The sequence below is a fragment of the Triturus cristatus genome, chromosome 12 (assembly GCF_964204655.1).
Source record: "Triturus cristatus chromosome 12, aTriCri1.1, whole genome shotgun sequence".
Lineage (NCBI taxonomy): Eukaryota > Metazoa > Chordata > Amphibia > Caudata > Salamandridae > Triturus > Triturus cristatus.
In genome coordinates, this window is record NC_140595.1 from 573,173,420 (window position 1) to 573,195,172 (window position 21,753).

At 51.6% G+C, this 21,753-nt stretch overlaps 1 protein-coding gene across 1 annotated transcript in view; it reads right to left on the bottom strand.

The window, feature by feature from the left end:
• The window catches only part of LONP2 (lon peptidase 2, peroxisomal), an 860,677-nt gene that overhangs the window by 531,861 nt on the left and 307,063 nt on the right, over positions 1-21,753 (bottom strand). The window lies entirely within an intron of this gene.

Consider the following 21,753-nt stretch of genomic DNA (forward strand, 5'->3'; position numbering starts at 1 on the left):
AAACATTGTAATGACAGAAGGCCACTGCCCCAGAGGAAATGCAGCACACACAAGAAACATAGAAAACTGTAAAATATTTTCTACTGTATGTAAATTGCTCTGCTCTTTTGGAATTCGATTAGCCCAATGTATATTTTGAAACCAATACTAAGGCCCTTAGTAAGAGTACGGCTGTCCTGGGACCCCCGTATTCGCGATAGCAGTCCGACAGACACCAGCCCGGTGGTCTGACTGCATATTACAATGGTGGTGGTAGAACCGCCACAACACCGCCACCACCGTAAGGATCCAGGATCCAGTGGCAGTAGGGAAAGCAGGCGGGAATCGCAGTGGTGCCGATGCCGGCACCGCCTAGCAGATTCCAACCTGCATTTCCACCAAGCATTTGATGGCGGGAACCCCGCCATGAAATGCTTGGTGGAAAGTCATGGCAAGGGGCCCCCAACAGGATGCCTGGGCAGATCTAGCCATCGGGGTGCGTTCCGGGGGCACATGATGCCACACCGTGCATGGACATACTGGAGGTGCTGTCGCAGCAGCGGTATATAGTTTAGGCTCTCCTATCAGCCAAACATACCCGTGCCACCTTGACAATGCTGCCACACAGCCAGCCCTAGATTCAACTTGGAATCCGGTGTGTGGGTTCATCACAGGCTTGGTGGTCTTCCAGGGACAGCCGCGGAGGAAAACTCATAATCAGGGCCTAACACTAAAGTACTGAATTTCATTTACATGAGATTACCAAGTTTTTCCTGAAACATAAAAAAAAAGTTGGACTTTTTATTCTACTTAAATACACAAGGACAGGAAAGGAAACGGTTTTAATTCTTAGCACCATACATACTAAATTAGTTGCAAGCGGTAGTATTGGGCACCACATCACATCTAACGAACCAGTTACTTACCGTCGGTAACCCCTCATCTGGTAGAGACATGATCTAGCTTCAGATTCCTTACCTTTGAACTTCCAGAGGTGAGGCTGGATACAGAAGATTTTTCTTAGCAGTACCATTTTGCACTGGTAGGTGGCGTTGGTCAACTATGCGTGACGTCAGTCCGTCGTCGTGGTGACATCCGTGTCGTCAATATAACCGCCACTCTGGTGCGCTGACATCAGAACGTTTCACAACTTTGCACGCCACAAGTGCGGAGCCAAGAAGTGACTGACCATGGTGTGAAAAAAGAGCTAGGGCCCTGAGGAGGAGCAGCTCCGACACCAAAAGACAATTCCGCAGAGCGGGGAGGATAGGTGAGTCAGTAAGGAATCTGCGGCTAGACCATGTCTCTACCAAATAAGACTTTACAGAGGGTAAGTAACTTGTCCATCTGATAGAGACATCAAGCCACAGATTCCTTACCTTTCAACAGATACCCAAGCAATACCTTCAGTGGAGGTGGGATTCCAGAAAAGCTTTCAACCAGGAAATCCTGTAAGGTAGAGCAGCCAAACAAGCTCACCCTGCGAACCTGAGAATCCAGGCAATAGTGTCTGGCGAACATTTGCAGAGATGGCCATGTGGCCACCTGGCAGATAAATGTAAAATATATCAATACTGGAGACCCACAGTGTACAGGTAAGTAACTTGTTTCTTCTCCAGTATTGTATCATTTATAGATTCACATGCTTGAATCAGAATAGCAAGCAGTACCAAAGGGTCAGAGGTGGTGGGTAAGGTGAACCATCCCACCATGCAACCCAGAAAGCATAATATGAATAATAATCATAAAGAGCATATAACATGAGCTCATAACAATGTATACATATATACATATATAAATCTACCTAAATTATAAAATATTCGAAATATATTAATGATTTATTATAACAATAGTAACCTATTTAGAAGAAAGACACTGAGAAGATCATACCTTATGCGAAAAGACGTTGCCGAGCAGCTTGACTGACTGCCACATCTGCCTTCTGCCAGGCAGTAATGCTTGTGAAGGTATGAACGTTCGCCCATGTCGCCGCCCTGCAAATATTCGGCAAGGACACGCTGGTGAATAGAGCAGAGGAGGAAGCCACCTAGAGTGCTCTGCAAACTAAGAAACCAGAGGGTAACCAGCCCTCTCATGACAGAATAGAATAGCAGATGAGACCCAGCGAGCGATAGACGCCCACGTCAAAGCCTGACCCTTCTTGGGGGCAGAGACGGCAATGAGTAACTGAGTAGATTTTCGGAAAAGCGGAGTCCTTTGCAAGTAGAACTTTAAACATTGTTTAATGTCCAGAGAATGGAATGCTCTCTCAGCTGGCAAAGATGGAGCTGGGAAGAAGGAGGGCAAAACCACTGGTTCCTTTAGATGAAATGCAGAAGGTACTTTGGGAATAAAAGATGGATCTGTGGGGCGTGGCTAAGCCGGCTGCGAGATGGCCGCACTTTAAGTGGGCTCTGCCGGCCAAGCTCATCATCCGCCAGAATCCTGCAGATTGCATCCCCGAAACCACCTGGCTCCTGTATATCTGCACTCACCTTGTCCCGGGGCATTGCCTGTTACCATTTTCGGCCCCCTACGCTGCTTCTGGGCCGAGATCCGCTCCTGGGCCTGTTCCCCGAGGTCGGGCCTTCCCGCTGGCGCCACAGGGCCTACCTGCCTCTGCACTGCTGCGACACACCGCGTCTGGAGCGCCAACCTGTGATCTTCCCTCCTCCGCTGCTGGGAAGTGCCGGTGAGTGTTGCGATCACCGGGGGCTCTCGGCGGCGGGGCTCGGGGCGGGCGTGTCGCACCGCCTGGCCTTTTGCTGATTTTCCGTGCGGGCGCCGCTCGTCTAGGCTCTGGCGCCCGCCGAGACTGCCTCTCCTCCACCGGGCAGGGCGACGTGGGCGGTGCGCCTCCCGTGACTCCTCTCTGCTGCCCGCCTCCTGGTCCCACGGCACCTGGCCCCCTACACAGCCCAGATGCAGTCTTCCTGACCGGCCTCTGATGCACAGCGGACCCAGCCTCTCTGCGGCCCACCTCTCTTCCCTGATTCATGGCCTGCTCACCGGGGCCATCCCTCCGCCCCTGACGCTGCTGATGCGCTGGTCCGTGCAGTGCTCATCTGGCCTGCCTCCCCGCGACTGAAGCCTCATTGGATCTTGCTCCAGTATCCCTCTTTGCCCAGCTCCGACTGTCATCGGATGCCGACGGGGGCCCCTGCACTTCGCAGCTCAATTTGACTGGCCCACTCAACCCCACTCGGCACATCGTCCTCCCATATGCGCCTGCAGGGATCCACCAGCTGCCCGCCTCCTGTTGCCAGGGGTAAGTGCCTTTGCTGCGGGGGCCATCGCGGCTGGTTAGAGGGCGTGTGCGCCATACCGTGGTGCCCCACTCCTTACCGTCAGTACTGCCTCTGTTATATCGCCCTCTGGCCCCGTGTGGGAGGCAGCATGCCCTCCGTGAATCCCCGCTGCCCCATCCCCGCGGCTGCACCCGCTCTGTGAGTGCCTCACCCGGAATGACGTCGCTGCGATCGCCCCCTACTGGGTGGCACCGGACTCTGCCAGCAGTTCACTCCTTCAGGCCAAGCCTGCCAGAGTGGAGGCGCACTTCTCTGAACCACTCGCCTGACTGACCCAGCGGTCCCAATTGGAGCCTTCTGTGGCGGGCGACTGGCAGGTGTGCAGCCCAACACGGCTCACTGGCTTCCAGCTCTCAGCACGCGGGTGGGAGGCGTGGAGGTCAGAACGATCTAAGCCAGTGGACAGTGTTACATTAAAGTCCCCCCTCCTTCTACAAGACCTTCGCCCCACTTCTGGTACCGCACCTGGCCGCCAAGTACAAGGAGTCCATTGAGAGCGGTCAGTTCCCCCTTTTGCTCCGCGAGGCTATGCTTACTCAAGCCGGACAAACCTCCCGAGTTGCGCGATTCCTACCGCCCCCTGTCCCTTATTAATACGGAAAAAAAATCTTTGCCAAATTGCTTGCTTGTGCATTCTCCTTCTCAGGCCGCACATTGCCTGCCTGGACCAGTCCGGTTTTATTTCTGGCCGCGCGACTTCCCATAATCTTCGGACCACCTTCTCCGTTCTCCACCAAATTAACCCAGCGCTCCCTGCAGTGGCCGCCCTGCTTGATGCCACCAAAGCCTTTGATACCCTAGAATGGCCCTTCCTTTTTTTTCTCCTTCAACGTCTGGGCTTTAGCCCGGTCTTTATACGCAAAATCTTACTCCTTTACACCCTTCCCACTGCCCGTCTCCGGATCAATGGCCTAATATCTGATCCCATCCCCATCGAGCAAGGCACCCATTAGGGGTGCCCGCTGTCACCTATACTTTTCGCCATCGCGATGGAACCACTTGCGGCTAGACTCCGACAACATCACACCCAGAGGGGCATCGGCTTCGCAGCCCGTGCCCTCTCGGTCTCCTTGTACGCGGACGACGTCACCTTATATGTCCACAACCCCCAGGAAAATCTCAGCCCTCTGGTGCACGAGATTATACGGTTTGGTGGTCATTCAGGTATACAGGTGAATTGGAACAAGTCAGTCCTCTTCCCTCTTACGGACGCCACCACGCCTTTCACCCCGGACTACCCCTTTGTGTGGGCATCGGGCCCTACTCGCTATTTAGGTATCTGGCTGAGCAGGGACTTGGACGAACTCTGGAGGGCTAACTTCAGTCGCGCCGTGGACTGGTTTGAGTCCAAGATTCCCCTCTGGAGCCGGCTGCCTTTGTAGTTAGCCGGTCAAATAGCAATTACCAAGATGGTTGTGCTCCCGCAATTTTTATATTTATTCATGAAGGTACCTGTTCCCCTCACTGCCCACTTTTTTTGCAGGGTCCACTTGTTGCTTATCTCTTTGGTCTGGGCTGGTAGGCAGCCCAGGATCGCGTATGACACTCTCACTCTTCCGATGTCGCGCGGAGGCCTTGGTGCTCTAGACTTTAAGCTCTACGCTCTGTGTGCTCAGGCCAGTTTTCTGCATTTTTGGCTTCATCCCACTCCTTTCCAGCCACATGTGGCAGTAGAGGCTGATCTTGCTGCCCCGTGGCTGCTTACCACCGCCCTGTTTGCCCCAGCCAAACTCCCACGCACTGGGATTGACACAGTCAAGACCCTACGCTGGGCCTGGGAGGGACTCCACCGCTTATCCGGTGCTACTATGCTTTCGGCGAATACGATGCCGATTGCTCACCATCCGGCTTTCCCTCCTCTCCAGTCCTCCGGAATGGTTAAACACGCCACTCACCTGGGGTGGACTACAGCAGCGGATCTCTACCCGAAGAACACATTCTTCTCTATTGCTGAAGATTCTGGTCCTATGGAAACCTTACTTTATTATCAACTCGGGGGGCTCTGCAGGAAGCTACATCCCGCATTCCTTAAGCCTCCTCCCTCGATGGCCGCTCTCGATTTCCTGTATTTGTCTTCCTCCCCATGAAAGTTAGTGACTGAACTTTAAGCCTTCACGCTGGCAGCGACCACCATCTCCACTGACAGTGCACGCGTGGCATGGGGCGAGGACCTTGGTGTGGAAATCTCCCAAGCTGATTGGCTTTACTGTTGCAACCAGATTAAGCGATTGTCCCCAAACTACCGCCTGCGCCTCATTCATTTTAAATATTTGCATAGGCTATATAGTACTCCCGTTCAGCTGCACAAGTTGGGATTCATCCCCAGTGATAGATGCCTGCGCTGCTCTGCTCCTGCTGCGGATTTCTCCCACCTTGCCTGGCTGTACCCCAGGGTCTCCGCTTACTGGGGTGAAGTCTGTGCTGCTATTTCTGAGATCACTTCATCGCCGGTCCAGCCCGAACCCCCGCTCTGCCTCCTAGACTTAGTTAAATTCTGCCCAGACGCCTCCTGCCGCTTGATTGCCATGCTGCTTGTCCTTGCGCGGCGTAGGGTTTCCATGTGCTGGGGCCGCAAACCTGCACCTAAGTTCGCTCATTGGCTCGAGTATGCATCACGCTGCCAGACTCTACTGTCCGAATTTTGGAATCTTATGCCAGCTAGATCTCGCCCACTCGACATATGGGGCCCTCTTGTGTCTTACCTCCTGGGTCGTACCTCCCAAAGCCCAACGGCTTCTCCTGTGCTCCCTGCCGGAGCTCCGCACACGGAGGCCGCCGGTGTAGGTTAGTGATTGGCTCCCCCCCTGTCCCTACTCCCTTCAGCTTGGCCCGTCCCCTCTCCCGCAGCTTGGGTGCCTCTCATCAATTCCTGTTCACTATCCTGGTGCGCCTACGTTATATCTGTCATGTTGTTGCTTTCTGACGATTTGTACTATTGGTCAACCTCGTCATATCTGATTGTATTCATGTATATGGTGCTCTGATTCGGTGCAAGTATGTAACCTGTCTATGCAATCTTGTCAATAAAGGTTTTTGAAAAATGAAAAAAAAAAAAGATGGTTTAGTACGAAGAATAACTTTATCTTGAAAGAACTGCAGGTAAGGCTCCGTCGCTGTGAAGGCCTGAATTTCACTAATGTGTCTAGCTGATGTGATAGCCAACAGGAAGGCCACCTACCAGAAGCGGTACTTCAATGTTGCACATGTGAATTGTTTCAAAGGGTGACTTCATAAGCTGCAACAGGACAATATTTAATTGCCATAGCACTGGAGGAGGACTTACTGGAGGGTAGGCCCTGAAAAGACCTTTCAAGAACTCTTATCAGTCTGTTAGACAAAAAAGACAAGCAACCAGAACGCCCTCTGAATCTGGAGATTGCCGCTGAGAGCACCTTGATGGAAACATGCGCCAGACCAGCTTTGGCGAGAGACAAGAGATAGGGCAAAACATCTTCAGTCGGCGATGAGAGCGGATTGCAAGAGAGCATGGCACACCATATATAAAATCTTTTCCACTTGGCTGAGTAGCATTTGATTGTAGAAGGAGTACGGGCTTTCTTTAGTGTTGTCTGACATTCCTCAGAAATCGCTAGTTGCCCTAATTCTGTGTGATGAGGAGCCAAGCTGACAAGTGTAGTGTGTGGATTTGAGGATGAGCCACTTGGCCCTGGTTCATGGAGAGTAGGTTTTCTTTTGGCTGGAACAGGATTGGAGAAGACCTTGATAGGGAACACAGCTCTGTGAACCAGTATTGTCGAGCCCACGCTGGGGTGATTAGGATGATACGGCAAGGCTCTTGTTTGATCTTCTGCAGAACCTTTGGAATGAGGGGAAACGGAGGGAATGCATAAGCAAACATTCCCTCCCAAGAGAAGTGGAAGGCGTTTCCTAGAGAGCCTGGCTGAGGGAATCTGCTGGCATAGAATCTATATTTTTTGTTGAGTGATGTAGCGAACAGGTCTAGGGTTGTAAACCCCCAGCAGTGAAAAACCCTTTGTAACTGTTTCTAGTTTAGTTCCCACTTGTGACACTGCTTGGTGTCCCTGCTGAGGGAATTGGCACAATCGTTTTGGACTTAAGGCACATGCTGAACCTGTATTGGTATTCCGTGGACTATCAGCTATTTCCAGATCTGCTGAGCCAGGATTGAAAGGGCCGGAGATCTTGTTCCACCTTGCTTCAGTAGATAGAACATGGTGGTGTTGTTGTCCATACAAATCAAGATCGACGACCTCCTGATTCTTGGCAGGAATGCTTGTGGGCCCAGAAAAACTGCCTTCAGTTCCAAGAGGTTTATGTGACACTGTGCTTCCTGAGCCAACCATCTTCGGTGGATCTGCAATTCTTGCAGGTGAGCACCCCACCCGTCAATGGAAGTGTTCAAAGTCATTACCAACTTTGGTTTTGTCACGAGGAAAGAAAGATTATCTCTTACTGTCCACCAAGGCACAGCAGAAATCATTACCGGTGTGATTGAAATGATCTCCTCGAATGTGCCTCGAGACTGAATCCATGGAGCGTCGAGCTGCTCCTGAAGAGGTCTCATCCTTAGGCGACAGTGTGGAATCAGCGGAATAAACGAACCTGAGAAAACAGCGATGTTTTCGATGAATAGGAACATGAAATATGCGTCTAGAAGATCTAGAGAGGGCATATAGTCCGGCGCATCCATGAGAAGCAGAATTTCCTGGAGCAACAACATTCTGAAGGGTTGAGATTTGATGAACTTGTTCAACAACCTGAGATCAATTATCTGCCTCCATTTTTCCGTCTTTTTCTTTATTAAGAAGTGAGACTAGGACCCCAGATTGCACTGATCGAGTGGCACATCTTCGAATTCCTGCTTGGTGAGGAGCAATTGGACTTTTCTTCTTTTTTTTTTTTTACAGAGTTATATATCGTGTGAACTTGACCCGAATTGGGTATCAGAGCGCTTTACATAGCACCAGTTGCATTACATGAGGACAAATTTATTTTTGTTAGGCACGGGCAGATTAAGTGATTTGCCCAGAATCACAGGATGTTCAGCGTCATTGCCGAGACTCGAACCCAGTTCCTCAAACTCGAGGTTGACTGCCCTAGCTATTAGGCCAACTCCTCTCTTCTCGCTCTTGAGAACTTTGAGATGACGAGGGGAATTTCTTTGTGGAGGCAAATTCAGGGGCTGTTGAACAAATTCCAGGGTCTGACCGTGGCGAAATACATCTAACACCTATTTGTTGGAAGATATAAGCTTCCATTGACTGAAGAATTTGGAGCAAGCGTGCCGAATTGAAGTGGGACTAAGATGGCAGGGGTCTGGGGATCATTGCCTCTTATAAGAGTCGTGAGCCCTTCCTCCCGACGGAGGACGTTGATGTGTCGCTCCTCTAGGATAGGCTGGTGTGTAGGGTTGCCCAAAGGGCTGCAAAGTGTACTGAGCACGAACCCCCTGTTGACAATATGACTGGAATCGCTGTTGAAGCGGAGGGTAAGAGAGATATTGACCACTGCCTCTACACCGGAAGGAAGCAAACTTCTTTTGCGGCAGATTAGTCAACGATTTAGCCGTCTCAGTATCCGACTTGATCGATTGCAGCGATTCATCCACATCTTTACCAAAGAGGAATTTGCCGTTGAGCTGCATATCTAATACTTTGGCCTGAATCTCCGGGCGGAACGTCGTAGCTTTCAGCCACCCCTGCTGTCTCAATATCGCTGTTCCAGCCATCTGGCTGAAGGCCGTCAATAAAATGTCTAGAGCCACATCAATCATCTCAGAAGAGGCTCTCTCTCCTTCCGACAGCACCTCCTTTGATTCTTTCTTCTTATCCTCAGGAAGGAACTCCAGCAAGGCAGAGATGTCCGACCACATCTGGCGGTCACACCTCCCAAGGATAGCCATGGCGTTAGTGGCCGACAAAGCGGATAACCTCTTGCCGATGTTGTCCAATCAGCGCCCTTCCTAGTCAGGTGGAGCCGCACACGGAGAAGAAGAGTTCTTTGATCTCCTTTGAGCCGCCTGCATAATGACCAAATCAGGTTGAAGGTGACCAATCAGGCACACAGGAGAGTCCTCAGGCGCTCTGTACTTTTTGTCTAACTTCAGCACCACCGCAGGTATAGAAGCTGGCATCATCACTAACTTCAGGCACTCTTGCCATAAGAAGTTTACAATAGGAAAGGATCGAGAGGAGCGCTGCATTGTAGGCTTAAAATCGTATAAAAAGCACTCCGTTTGCTTGGCAGGCATAGGAAGGTCAAATAGCCTAGAAGTGCATTCCAACAGATCATGGAACCTGCCAATATCAGCAGGCAGAGAGTCGGCTAGAGGCAGAGAAGGAGATGGTGGAGTAGGGACCACATAGTTGTCCTACTCATCATGGACATCCTGGTCCAACTGCAATTTCCCTTCCTCAAGTTGCTCGTCATCGTCATCCTGACTTTGTGCAGGAATTTCCACAGGTGGCAAAACAGTCTTGCTCTTCTGCAATGGAGGTACAGACAGTGACACAAGAGTAGGAGCCTCCTGAACAGGAGGCGGCTGTGGTGCAGAGTTCGCTTCAGGAAACCTTTTGTAATAATCATTCAGCATTAACCGAAGATCAGTTACTAACGACACAGGGATATTAATGGAGGGTTCTTGAGTTTGTTCATCCTGTTCCTCATAAGGGTAGTGCTCTTGAAATGTATCCAAACGTTGAGAACTGGGGAACCCTATATATGAGAAAGAATTATCCCCTTCCAAATAAGTAGACGGATCATCTATTGCCTCTTCTTCCTCCAAGTCTTGGCATTTAACCCTGAGTTATGAAGGGCTATATGCAGGACCATAAGAACCATCATCTTCAGACTCCTTGAAATCTAGGAGATGAGTAGGTAGTAATCTTTGAGAAATCCTGCAGAAGGGGAGGCATGGGCATCAGAAGGAGACTCACTGTTTCTCTCTTCGACGGGGTCGTTGACGGCACAACCAACTGCAGCAGTTGAAGAGTCGTCGACGGTGAACGAACCTGCTTAACAGTCGACAGTGAAGCCCTCGCCGATGGAGGCGTCTAACCGCAGATGACAACGGTGACAATCCCCCCTGCCTTAGTCGACACAGCTGCTGCCGTCTTGACTGTCGGCATATTAGCCGTCGCTGACAAAACCATCGATGGAGCGCCAGTTCCAATAAAGACAGAGGCCATAGACATGCTGCTTTTTTAGGTGGAGCCTAGGCAACCCGCATGCCCCTTCTGGAGGACCTGTAGTAATCGTTAAAGGGCTTACATCTCGTCTGCTGGTTTCCCATTGGTTCAGTGCCCTGTCGCTCTTATTTTCTGCATTCTAAATGGTTCATCCAGTTATTTGTCACTTCTGTTTCTTCATAGTACCGCATTGCTCAATTACAGTTATCTTCTGATTCCATTGGTCATATGTTGTTTTAAGAACTCTTTTTCGATATTTATGGCACGGCTGTATGCCGAACCGTAGCTTTGCATATGGCTGCCACGGGCCGCATCTTTCTATTGTTCTGGACGGCTGCTTCCTCTCCAGCTCTGCAGGCTCTCTGCTGCCCCGCCTATGGACTGCTTTATACTTGTTACAGTGCAGCATGCCGCCTGTGTCGTCGCATATGCCGGTCATGCCTTTCTCCGCACGGCAGCCTCCTCTCCAACTCTGCAGACTCGTTGCTTACCCGCCAATGGACTGGCTCCAGTCCCCGCAAAGAACGGCTCATCCTCTGCTCCTCCATACCACTCTCCTGACTGACTACAGAAGGCTTGCATGCAGTATCAGAGCCCATTCATAAAGGTTTTAATGTTTTAAATAACGGTAAGTGTGAATTCAGCAACAGCCACAGCGCACCACTTTTAGTTTTTAAAAGGTATTGTCCCTTTTGTGCTAATTGTTTGCCACTGTTTTACCACTCAATTATAAGAAGTTCCCCTTTAAAAAGGAGGTCTACCCCATAAATGTGCAAATTCATGCAAAGCCCAGAGTTTCGAGCCGACCTAGGATGTCCGCACCTTCCAGTTCCACAGGGTCTGCATTTTGTAATAACTGTGGGGCTGTGACTCACCGCCAGTGTATGTGCCCTGAGGAGGAACTGGCTACACTACAGGAGGTGCATTACACCCCTGTTGAGATAGCTTCAACTTTGGGCAAAGGCTGATGGCGAGATCATACACGGGCTTGCAGGAGGTCTGGAGCTGGGAAAGCTGCCTTTGTTTCAGGAGGCTCTCAACTTTTCAATTCCTTGGGCTAGCTAGCTGGAGGTCACTTACGCAACTGCAACATGAACAGTCACAGCTTCTCTGGGCAAATGTTGCCTACTCTGCCCAGAAGCAAAAACCGGCTTCAAAGGCAATAAAAGAAACACAAGTGGCATCTACATCTATAACATTACCTTCGTACTGGACGAACAAGTTACTTACCTTCGGTAACGATGTATCTGTAAGAAACATTAGTTAGTTAGATTCCTCACCTTAGAATATCCCCAGGCGTCAGACTAGATCCGGAAGATTTTTCGTCAGCAATACCCCTTGAGCGTCGCTAGGCGTCGTCTGCGGCTCCGCGTCCGTCGTCGGCGTCGTGCGCCGGAATGACGTCGTCGGAGTACTTAGACGCCGCCCTCGCGCGCTGACGTCAGTTCTTGTACATAGCTTTCCGCGCCAGGAACGCAGAGCCATGCAAAGACCGACACTGGTGCCAAAAAGAAAATCTAGGGGCCTGAAAAGGATATCCTTAACCCTAGATGTCGGTTCGCAGAACGGGGAGGATGGGTGGGTCGGTGAGGAATCTAACTAACTAATGTTTCTTACAGATACATCGTTACCGAAGGTAAGTAACTTGTTCATCTGAAAGAAACACGTTAGTTAGATTCCTCACCTTAGAATAGATACCCAAGCAATACCATCCCCGGTGGTGGGTCTGCGAACCAAGATCACACCAGAAAGTCCTGGAGGACAGAACGGCCAAAGAAGCCATCCCTCCGGACTTGGCTGTCAAGGCAATAATGCCTGGCAAACGTGTGAAGCGAAGCCCACGTCGCCGCCTGACAGATGTCCTGCAAAGGGACACCCCGTCCCAAAGCAGTAGTAGCCGCTGTGGCCCGAGTGGAGTGGGCGCGCAGCCCAACAGGAGGGTCCTTTTTTGCCAAGGAGTAGCAAATTTTGATGCACAAAACGACCCACCGAGAGATGGTCCGTTTGTGCACCGCTTTCCCCTTCTTAGCACCCACGTATCCAACAAAAAGTTGGTCGTCCACCCGGAACTGCTTTGTGCGGTCCAAATAAAAGGAGAGCGCACGTTTTGGGTCCAGACGGTGGAGCCTCTCTTCCTCTTTGGAAGGATGCGGAGGCGGAAAGAAGGTGGGCAAGGTGACAGACTGCCCAAGATGAAATGGAGTCACCACTTTCGGAAGAAAGGAGGGACGAGGCCGAAGGACAACCTTGTCCGGATGAACAGACAGAAAAGGAGGCTTTGAAGATAAAGCCTGGAGCTCACTCACCCGTCTAGCCGAGGTGATGGCTACCAGAAAAGCAGTCTTAAGCGTCAGCAGACAAAGAGGACAATTATGAAGAGGCTCAAAGGGAGCGCACATTAGAAATGTGAGAACAAGATTCAAGTCCCACTGAGGCATTACAAAAGGGACAGGAGGGAACGTGTGAGTAATGCCTTATAGAAAGCGTGTAACCACAGGGGACTTGAAAAGAGAAGGCTGATCAGGAAGCCGCAAGAAGGCAGAGATGGCAGCAAGATAACCTTTCAGGGTGCCCAGGGCAGACCCTGCCGGGCCAAAGAAAGAAGAAAGAGGAGAACCTCAGAAAGAGGGGCGGAAAGGGGATCCACAGCCTTTGCTGTGCACCATGCCACAAATTTGTTCCACCGGCAGGCGTATACCGACTTTGTGGAGGGACGCCTGGCTGCCAGAATGATATCACAGACTTCAGAAGGCAAGTCAAATGGCATCAACTGTCGCCGCTCAATCTCCACGCATGGAGGTGGAGGCTGGACAGGTTCGGGTGGAGGACCGTCCCCTGCTGCTGCGACAGAAGATCCTCCCGAAGGGGCAGACGTATCGGAGGATCGGTCAACATACTGAGTAGCTCGGGATACCAGTACCTTCGTGCCCAATCCGGAGCCACCAAGATGACTTGGGCCCGGTCGTGCCTGATCCTCTTCAGCACTCTGGGCAGAAGTGGTATAGGCGGAAAGGCGTACAACAGACCGCAACTCCACTCGTGACGAAAAGCGTAGCCGAGCGAGTGCCGCCTTGGAAATTCCAACGCGCAGAACTGCTGACATTGCGCGTTCTCTTCGGTGGCGAATAGATCTAACCAAGGCTCTCCCCACTGCTGAAAGAGACCTTGCGCCACTTCGGAGTTCAGACGCCATTCGTGATCCATCATGCACCGGCGGCTGAGTTCGTCTGCTCTGGCGTTCAGAGAGCCCGCCAGATGTTGAACCACCAGGGTGACGCCCTGGTGTTCCAGCCACGTCCAGAGGCGCAGGGCCTCCTGACAAAGGGTCCACGACCCCACCCCGCCCTGTTTGTTGCAATACCACATGGCGGTGGTGTTGTCCGTGAACACCTGCACGACACTTCCCCGGACAGAGGGAAGGAAGGCTTTCAGTGCAAGTCGGATCGCTCTCAACTCCAACAGGTTGATGTGGAGACGAGACTCCGCCGGAGACCAGAGGCCTCTGATCTCCGCCTCTCCCATATGGCCACCCCATCCCAGGAGGGACGCATCCGTCACTACGACATGCTCCGGTTGGGGAAGGGAGAGGCTTCTGCCCATGACCCAATCGCGGTCCGTGAGCCACCACTGCAACTGCTGTGCAGTGCCCTCCGAGATCAAGACATGGTCGGACAGGTTGCCGTGATGCTGGGCCCACTGAAACTCCAGGTCCCACTGCAGAGCCCGCATGCGCCGCCTGGCGTGATGCACTAGTAGGATGCAGGAGGCCATCAGCCCCAGAAGCCGCAACACTAGCCTGACCGAAACCCAGGATAGAGGCCGAAAGATGGGAATCAGGGCCTGTATATCCCGGACCCGCTGTTCCGGTGGATAGACCCGGAACTGCGCCGAATCGAGAACCGCTCCGATGAAGAGGAGCTTCTGAGAGGGACTCAGGTGTGACTTCGGCACGTTGATGGAAAACCCCAGCAAATGCAGGAGATCCGCCGTAGTCTGGAGGTGGGAGACGACTGTCTGGGGCGAGCCCGCCTTCAACAACCAGTCGTCGAGATACGGGAAGACTGGAACCCCTGATCTGCGCAGATGAGCTGCGACCACCGCCATCACTTTCGTGAACACCCGAGGGGCACTGGTGAGGCCGAAGGGGAGCACGGTAAACTGAAAGTGCTCTTGGCCCACCGTGAACCGCAGGTAACGCCGGTGGGCCAGCAGGACGGGGATGTGGAAATATGCGTCCTGCAAGTCCAACGCTACCATCCAGTCTCCGGGGTCTAGGGCAGCTAGAACCTGAGCCAAAGTCAACATCTTGAACCTTTCCTTCCGGAGGAAGGCATTGACGTTCCGGAGGTCCAAGATAGGGCGTAGGCCCCCTTTGCCCTTCTTGGGAACCAGAAAGTAGTGGGAATAACAACCACGACCTACTTCTGGGCTCGGAACGCGCTCGACGGCCCCATTGGCCAAGAGGGCCGAAACTTCCTCGTGGAGAAGATTCAAATGATCCCCCGAGATACGGGGGTGCTGCGGTGGCATGGCTAGAGGGGTCGTCTCGAAGGGGAGGGAGTAGCCCCTTCGGACGATTTGCAGCACCCACCTGTCCGATGTGATGGACCGCCAGTGGAGCAGGTGATGGCGAACTCTGCCGCCCACTGGCGTGGAATGGGCCTGAAAGCTCGGACTAGGAAGGTTTTGAGGCGGATGCTGCCGGGGTGGATGTGGACTGACCTCGTCGTCCTCCAGAACCGCCTCGGCGGAAACCACGTACGTGACCGCGCGCAGGTTGGTTCTGCGGCTGGTGGCTAGGCGTACGTGAGGAGGCACCCCTTCCTTGGCCACGAAAGGGGCGAAAGGCGGAAGTTTGCGACCGCGGGGCCGAGAGGCCCAAGGACTTGGCCGTAGCCCGGGAGTCCTTAAAGCGATTCAGCGCACTGTCCGCTTTCTCTCCAAAAAGGCGAGTGCCATCAAAGGGCATGTCCATGAGAGAGCTCTGGACATCACCCGAAAATGACGTGGACCGCAGCCAGGCGAAGCGCCACTGAGGTAGAAATGGCCATACCCAGCGAGGCCGTGGTGTCAAGCCCACATCTTATAGCATGTCGCGCGGCATCCCTCCCATCGGCCAGAGCCTGGGTAAGTCGTGTCCGGACCTCCTCCGGACACAGGGGCAGCGCGTCCTCCACCGCATCCCACAGAGAGTGGGAATAACGGTCCATGAGACAAGCGGTGTTCAAAGACCGCAGGCCCAAACTAAGGGAAGAGAACAGCTTCTTGCCAAACTGCTCTAGTCTCTTGGAATCCCGGTCCGGCGGGGCGGTCGGGAAAGAGGATTGGGAGGTGGAGGCCTGGATAACCAGGCTCTCAGGGGTAGGGTGTTGGGACAGAAAACTGGGGTCGCCCGGAGCAGGGCGGTGGCGCCTGGCGACGTTCCTGTCCACAGGAGGAACTGTGGAGGGCTTGGACCAGGTGCCCTGTAGAACGTCAGTGAGGGCCTCATTGAACGGCAGCAGAGGCTCAGTGGAGCTTGCTGCAGACTGAAGCACCTCAGTGAGGACGTTCGTCCTCACAGCCACGGCAGGTAGCTCGAGCCCAAGGGCTGCGGCCGCCTTGCGTAGCACCACGGAGAAAGCAGCACCCTCCTCCGAAGCCACAGTCAGAGGAGAGATGAATCCAGTGTCTGGCGAGGTATCCAGACCACTGACCTTCCCCAGTTCATCTGCCCAGTCCTGGGACAGTTGGGCCTGAGCGGCCATAGGATCCTCGGATCCCTCCCAGTAGTCCCCATCATCCAACTCCTGGTGTAGAGGAGAAAGTAACGGAGCCGGGCGGTAGACAAAATGTGTCTCTAGCGGCGTCGATCTCGGCGTCCATCGACGCCGGACCGGCGCCGGGCCCGGAGCGGGACTGAACTGGGGCACGACGTCGAGCGGAGTCGGCGTCGGGGGTGGTACCGGTGTCGACGCCGGCGGAGGAGGCGTGACGAGGTCGACCGGCGTCGACGGGGACTCGAGAACGGGTCACTCGGGCGCTTGCGGCGTCGAGGCCGGAGCCGTCAACGGCGCCGGGGCCGGAGCCACCGGCAGGTAAGGCAGCCCAGTCGGGTCCGCGGGGCCCGAAGGCGCACCAGCGGGCGCCGACGGCGGAGCCAGGTTCCTCATGGCCGAGAGGAAGGCACTGACTTCCGCCGGCGTCGCGTTAGTCCCAGGGACCGGAGGGTATGGGGACGTGCGCGGCGCCTGCGGCTCCGCCGGAGCCGCGGGGGTGGAACCACCCTGACCCTCGGCCGAGTCGCGCGACCGGCGAGGGGAGTCCGAAGAGCGATGTCGCCTCTTGGACTTCTTGGAATGCTTCGACTTACCCGAAGACTTGGATCCCGACGACCGATGGTGACGTCGGTTGCGGCTCCGCGACCGATCCTTGGACCTCCTCCTGGACCGGGATCGAGAGGCGCGCGGAGCCGCGTGGCGAATCTTGAGAAGCTTACGGGACCGCTCCCGTCTAGCCTTCGAGGTCAGGGCCTTACAGTCCGAGCACGACTCCGCGTCGTGGTCGAGGCCCAAGCAGTACAGGCACCGGCGGTGATGGTCCGTAACCGACATCAGGCGGCTACAGTCAGCACAGGCTTTAAAACCAGGCATCCTACCGGCACCGGAGTCGATTGACAGGATCAAAAAGGATCAAAAAGTTTGTCAAAAATTGACTAAAGGGGTAGCTCTCCCGGATCTGCGCTTACTGGCGCGGAAAAATAGAAGAACTGACGTCAGCGCGCGAGGGCGGCGTCTAAGTACTCCGACGACGTCATTCCGGCGCACGACGCCGACGACGGACGCGGAGCCGCAGACGACGCCTAGCGACGCGCAAGGGGTATTGCTGACGAAAAATCTTCCGGATCCAGTCTGACGCCTGGGGATATTCTAAGGTGAGGAATCTAACTAACGTGTTTCTTTCAGATACTTGCATCTTGCAGGAGGTCTATGATAAAAATTCTATTGTGCACGGCGCACTCTTCCACAATCTCCACGAGCAGAGCAATAAGGCACGCTGCAGCACAAACAGTAAATACGCTTTCTGTAACTTTCTGTAGGGTTTGACTGCATGTGTTAGTGTTTTCACTCCCAGCACTGCTGGACAGGTCGGCAGGCTTTTTTTTTTTTTTTATGTATTTTTATTTTCCAACTGGACAATTGGCACAATACAGTCATTGCATGATACGTCTACAATGAGTGAATGTCTATGGTGAAAAACAGTCTCTTTGACATTGCCACTTTCCCTTCCCTCTTCTAATACATGTAAGAGTATAAACATCACCCTGATCTCCAGCTGACGACCATGGGAGTGTATCTGATTTCTGAATGCGACCTCATGTGTTGACTCGTGATATTGCCTACGTCAGTCCTCATCTTGACCCACCCGTGGGAGTTCCTTGTGTTAAATGCGTTACGGACTGTTGTGTGTCGTCCCCAATGTCCAACCCAAAGGGATCGTCTCCAAGGGTCCCAGAACTTGTGGAATTTCTTGGGACATCCTCTACTGCGGTACGTGACACGTTCAGCCTCCATATATAAGTCCATTCGCTTTGTCCATTCCTGTAAGGTGGGTCCATCCGCCAACCCCCATCTCTGCGCTATATCCCTTTTTGCGACTACCAACCCTTGGAAAATGAAGATTAGTTGCATTCTGGTAACATCAACGTCATTTGGTATGCCCAATATCACAAAACGGGGCTCCACGGGTAGCGTCACCCCCAGAACGTCGCCCAGTAATTCAGGTACCTGCGTCCAATACCTTTGCAGCTTGTGGCAAGTCCAGACCGTGTGGAAAAAGTCACTATTAGCCCCGAAGCAGGTCCGACAGGCTGACGAGTCGGCCCGTCCCATTCTGTGTAGCCGATCGTAATCATAATAAGTGCGGTGTAGTATCTTAAGTTGGATAAGACGAAGCCTCACCTTTATGGCTACCTCTCTGGGGTGCATTAATGCCGCCTCCCAGTCTATATCCTCTAGGGGTCCCACATCTCTCTGCCATCGTATTCTAAGTCCCACCAGTCCGTCCGGGATGTTGTTGTTAATAGTTTTATAAGTAAAGGAGACCACCTTATGAATTAGTTCCTCTTGTAGAAGCCTACCTTCCAGAGGAGCATATTCCGGAAGCGGGTCATTTGGAATAGTCTCTTTCTGCCAGGGATGGCGTAATTGTGCATATTTAAGAAATTGGGAGTCTGTCATCGCATACTACTGTTTAAGTTTTGCCCATTGTTTAAGCTCGCCATTTTCTACAACGTTCCCTACCGTGGAGATCCCCAGGAGATCACATGTCTCAAATCCTCTGAGCTTTCCTAGCCCCTTAAACCATGCTCCGTCCCAAAGCTCCTCGTAACCCAAGCCGTCCAACCCATAGTTTTAGTCGCCTTTGCCTATGACGACAAAGTCACTCGGGTTGCGGGTAGCAGTCGGGAGCTCCCCTTTTCTCCGCGAATATAGTGTAAGTGAGTGTGCGGCAGCATCTCTGCCCTTTCAAGGCGAAAGTATAGAATTATTTTTTCCTCTTCGGTGTCTGTGGGAGTGCCACGGAATCCCCTAATGGAGGGATGTGCTCTATTTGTGTAGGCCAAGTATTCAGGATCAGCGCAAAAAGTAAGGGCGAGAGGGGGCAACCCTGTCTTGTCCCCCTCTCAATTGGGAAGGGTGCCGAGCCTGTACCGTTAATGCGCACTGTGGCCACCGGTTGTGTGTAGAGAAGTGTCACCCAACTTTGAAATTTCGGTCCGAACCCAAACTTAGTCAGACAGCTCAGCAGGCTTATGTGACAAAAGCGAATACAGAGCCCATTTCATGTTTTAAAATTCTTTCTCTAAATTTAGCACAGACACTGGACTGTTCCCTCAAAACTTGCATGTATTCTCTGTGCTGTGTCTGTCATTGTTTGATTATATACACACAATGGGCACTCCCCCAATGCCCTCTCCACTCTCTCTTTTATGGGTTCTATTTAGCTGCTTCCGCCCTCCCGTAACATGTTGGTAAACATCGGGGCATTTGTGTAGTTGGAAGGACTTTAGTTGTAGCAAAGAGGACCCACACCCAATTGGTAAACAACAGTTACATGGCCCTCAACTAGCAAACAGGTGGTCTGCGAAGACCCGAAACCGCAACTAAAATGGAATCGTTTGGCTGATACGGGGGTTCGTCCCAAACTGTCAAAAATCAGATGAAGGGCAGCAGTGCAGCCTTCGCAATTACCACCAAGAGTCATTAACACACATCATATGCACCAGTCCACTCTTGCTAACTGAAGGTAGATATTGATTCAAATCTGCCTTCATCGCAGCAGGGACTCGTATTCACAGAAATGCTGTGTTCCAGTTCTTGCAAAAGGCTGAATTCAGATTACCAGCCCGCTTTGTAAAATATTTGGTATGTGCAGCTAAGAAAGTGAATGCACTGAATGCACCACAGGCTGGAGCCCCCATCCAGTGTCCAGTGTGAAATGATAGCCTGTTTTTAACAGGCCGTCCCACGTCCCCCCATGAACTGCTCGCTACTGTGATACATTTAAGCTTTTTTTAATTATGGGCCTAAAACTCTATATGAAATGTTTCTATGAAACATTTGAATACCTTAACTCCTTCATGAGCTGCTCTCTACTGTAATACCATTAAGCTTTTATTTATGACATGATTGAAATTATCTAGGAAATGTTTTATATCTGCATACCTGCAATGGTTTTTAATAACTGTGCATTAACAATAAATACATAAATACTGGTATTCTTTAGGCACACTTGACAATTTTATGCCCTCCCTTCCTCTGCTATCTGGTGTGATCCTGCTCATTCCTAGACTTTAGGTTTCCTTTCATGGTTGATGAGCTGATGGAGTAGTGGCCTCCTACCCTATGGCCCAGCTTCATTTTGCCTCCTCAAGAGTAAATAATTCTCACATGTCAAATGCTTGTCTTCTGTGCTGCCTTTGTTAAGGACCTGCACATCTTCCTCATCTGCTGCAGCTTCACTCGATGGTGCAGGCAGACTTGACTCTTGACTGTGCAGCGGCTGGGAAAAATTGAGCAGTGATTTCCAGAAACACCCTCTTTGGTCTCCTGCTTCTCACAAAATAGGGCTACTGCCTCTAGTTGCCAGAAAGAAGGATTGCCTACCTTATTCTGGCATCCAATAAGAAAAGAGAGAGTCATTTTCTTTTTTTGTATTTTTATTTATCCATTCACACCCTTTTACGTTAACATAGCCATAGCTTTACTATGCAGTTGCTATTAAAACTTAGAATATGGTATAGTGTGCACTTTCATTCTTTAAATAATCAATCCACTGCAACAAAAAAAACATTGCATTTATAATGCCAATAGCTCCAATTCCAACAAATGTGAGACCTATTGTATTGCAAATGCTTGTTTCCTTTGCAGCCAGAGAAGCAGCCTAACCCCATGGTCTTTGAGAGTTTTGTGGAGAAAGTATGACAGTACTTGCATTCTCTGGGCTTGTGGTCTGGATACAGGCAGTAAAGACACTCCTTATATGGGTCCTCAGAATATAGTCTAGACTTTCCAAAAGTCTTACAGGGCTTAAACAACCCTTTTTTAGACACTGACATATGAAGGAAAATAGGTAGTCACACTCCTGTCCTGTACCTCAGAAGAAATATGAAGTGAAAAGATGGTCAGCTAGCTGGAAGTTTAAAAGGGCAACAGTGACTGAGCATAGCTCAGAGAGACTCCCCAACACACGACGTGCTGTAAGAAATCTGAGGTATGGTGGCCATGCAGGGGAAGGAGACTCCATGGTCTACGTTCTGATTGGCTGGAGTTTGGATGTTTTACAACAATGGGGATAGTTTGCTAAAAGCTAGTGAATAACCAATGGGCATTTCAATGGTGACATTTTAATACTGCTATTTTACTGCTATGGTGGGACTCCCACCATGACGACCGGGACGATTCAAGCTTGTGAATCTATAAAAGCTACAATACTGGAGAACAATAAAATATATTCAGAAAATAACTTGCACAAGATACTATTTGCAAACATGCACCTATTTTTGCAGTGCCTACACTTTCATTGAAAACACTGTTGCGCCACTGCAACAACTGACTCCTGCATAAGATCTGCAGTATATATTTGCTCCTAACGCAAGCAATACTTATCTTACTGTGCTCACAACATTTCTAAACCCTTCACTCAATGATACAGTTGTGGCTGTTTTTTAGAGGAGTTTTCAGATCTTCTATGTACAGGACTATTTTCCATTCGGAGGGTAAAACAAGGGCCGCCAGTCATACAATATAAGAGCA